A 466-nucleotide genomic window follows, 5' to 3' on the forward strand; every position below is an offset into this window, starting at 1 on the left:
GTTCACAGTTCACACAACTCACACACATTCTATTTAAGGATTCATCCACGGTGTCTAGTGAGACTTGAACCATTTAGCATATTGAGAAACATGATGATGGACCACTTAGCTAAAGCCTCAGCTGCAGATGTTAATGGGTTATCGTACATTCATAGGTAGCATTTGAATTATTAACATAATTCTTCGAAGCCCAACCCACAAGCAAAAGATATGTAGCAAATTAGAAATACACCACTAGAGAGGCCCCCATAGCAAATTAGCAAATATTCAAGCTCAAATCTTATGTTTTGTCCAAAAAGAGAAAAGCTCAAATCTTATTTCGAGACCCAAAAAGAGAATCTCACGTGTTATTGGCATACCATTTTATATATAATCACAGTTTTATATGTAGTTTCGAAAATATTTTGATTATATTTATCAATCGAATTTTATTGTTACTCTAGCGCTAGACAGTTCACAATAACAA

General features: G+C 34.1%; 1 protein-coding gene across 1 annotated transcript in view; it reads right to left on the minus strand.

Moving 5' to 3' along the window:
• Positions 1–466, minus strand: part of LOC107479408 (respiratory burst oxidase homolog protein E) — an 11,257-nt gene that overhangs the window by 5,785 nt on the left and 5,006 nt on the right. The window lies entirely within an intron of this gene.

The sequence above is a fragment of the Arachis duranensis genome, chromosome 3 (assembly GCF_000817695.3).
Source record: "Arachis duranensis cultivar V14167 chromosome 3, aradu.V14167.gnm2.J7QH, whole genome shotgun sequence".
In the NCBI taxonomy this organism is placed as follows: domain Eukaryota; kingdom Viridiplantae; phylum Streptophyta; class Magnoliopsida; order Fabales; family Fabaceae; genus Arachis; species Arachis duranensis.